The 2,105-nt window shown below is 65.8% G+C and overlaps 1 protein-coding gene across 1 annotated transcript in view; it reads right to left on the bottom strand.

Annotated features, from left to right (window-relative positions):
- Positions 1-2,105, bottom strand: part of ARHGEF2 (Rho/Rac guanine nucleotide exchange factor 2) — a 40,188-nt gene that overhangs the window by 11,468 nt on the left and 26,615 nt on the right. The window lies entirely within an intron of this gene.

Below are 2,105 nucleotides of genomic sequence, written 5' to 3'. Positions count from 1 at the left end.
TCCCCCGGCACGCGGTCTGAGACGCGCCCCCTCCCCAGATGTCTGGACGGTGGCCACACCCCCGCCCCACTCCTCCCGCCTCCCACTTCCTCCAAGCAGGAAGTGAAGTGAGGGGGGACAGGTGTTGACCACAACGAGGGGGTGGACAATCCTTATTCATAGGTGACCGGAGGGGTTACTGGCGGCCAGAAATGAGCAAAGGGAGTCGAGAGTGACAGATGGGAGAGGGACGCCCACAGAACGGAAGATGGCTCGGGAGCAGCGGCTGGGGGCTGGGGCAGGGGGGGTGGTTCACCCCGAGCACCCAGCAAACGGTCCACGTGGACTTGATCCTAAGGACCCTCTGAAGCAGACTCGGTTATCTCATCCCAGAGGAGGAACCTGCCCTGGGAGCTCAGACCATCTGCCCGAGGTGGAGCTGGGATTTGACGCCGAGCGCCTGTCCCCGGGGCTGTGCCGACGAGGACGCACACGGCTGCCCTGCGCCCGCGTGCCCTGCGCCCGTGTCCCCTGCGCCCGTGTCCCCTGCGCCCGTGTGCCCTGCACCCGCGTGCCCTGCGCCCGGGCTGGGCCTGGGTGCTGTGAGGCTGGCGGGCCTGGCCCTGCCCCTCCCCGCCAAGCCTGCCTGCCTCTGCCCTGCTCGGCTGAGCCTGCTCTCGTCAGTCTGCCTTCTCTCTCCAGGCCCGAAGAGGCCTGTTCCCAGCTAAGTCACAGCTCCCACACTCCGTCTGCTTCTCCCCATCACCCCCCACACACCTTGCCATGGGTAGGAGAACAGAGGAGCAGCAGCCAAGCCTAGGCACTGGGACCACTGGGGGCCCCTGGCCCCCTCCCAATGTGCCCTCGGCCCACGGCCCACTCCAGCTCCCCTCCCGTCCAACACCGGAAACTGCTAGCTCCTTCAGACAATACCCAGCACCACGCTCACTTCCACAAATACAAGGCGAGCAGGGTGGGGCAGAGGGGCAGACAGGAGTGGGGGTGGGGGCTGCCCCCACTCCCGGGAGCTCCCTTCTCCTACCCCCAGCACCCAGCGTCTCTGGAGTGAACCTCCGCTTTCCACCTGCTCTCAAAATAGTGCTCGCTGCCCGCCTCTCCGTTCCCCTGGCAACAAGCTGCTGGATTGGGAGCTGTCAGGTGTCTGGATTGGGGCTGCCTCTTCATCCTCATAACTCTCAACTGAGCAGTGAGGAACTGGGCAGGCCTCACAGGTTGTTCCTGGGGGCCCCTGGGCCCCCACGTCCCTAGGGTGCAGAGGCCAGAGCAGCCGTCCTGTTACTCAGCAGCAGGTCTCAACGCCTCAGATCACAAGCATCTCTTTGCCACAGGCTGCGGGTGTGGGGAGGGGACAGGGCAGGGACCAGCACCTGGCCCTGGCATCCAGACCCACCTCTGAACGAGCACACTGGCAACTTGGCGAAGGAGAATCCCTCACTTGTACTTCTAAACACAGGGCTCCTCTCAGGTGTGGGTGAGGGTCAAAAGTTCTAACCCCACCCCCCCCAAAGCACACATCGTGCTGCCTGCCATCTTTCCACCGTGGGGTCAGCCAGACTAGAAACGTGAGACGGGAGTTCCCAAGCCCGGCCTTTGCCTCGGGCTACTGGGATTCAGAGATTTCAGGCTCCACCCTCGGACGATGGAAAGGGCGGGGTAGGGGCCCCCCCACCCCGGACGTCCTCCACGTCCAGTCCTGCCCAGGATGACAGGATGACAGGCAGGGCCAGCTGCAAGGCCGGCGGCCCGCCACCCAGCTCCCCTACCCCCCACTGCCCTCACATGCATTCCTGCTGCTCCTCCAGTCGGTTCCCTGACCTCCAGCAGCTGTTCAGGGTCAGGGGACACCCAGGGCACGACAGCTGCACGGGGCCATCCCAGCTTCCCCTCCCCAGTTCCCACACAGCCCTGCTTAGGTCGTATTCCAACCGCCACCACCCTTGGCGTGAGGACGGGGAGCAGGGGGCAAGCAAGCTCCGGCCCCGGCGTTCGGCCGGCTCCCCTCCGGGTCCGGGGCGGGAAGGACGGGCGGGCAGGTGAGGGTCAGCGGGCACCGAGCGGGCCGGCCGGGGCCCGAACGCCTTACTTGGGCAGATGAGGGCTTCCTT

This window comes from Pteropus medius, unplaced genomic scaffold (assembly GCF_902729225.1).
Source record: "Pteropus medius unplaced genomic scaffold, Ma_sr-lr_union100, whole genome shotgun sequence".
Classification (NCBI taxonomy): domain Eukaryota; kingdom Metazoa; phylum Chordata; class Mammalia; order Chiroptera; family Pteropodidae; genus Pteropus; species Pteropus medius.
Note: the sequence above shows the minus strand (reverse complement) of the source record. Positions and strands in the feature narration are given on the sequence as shown.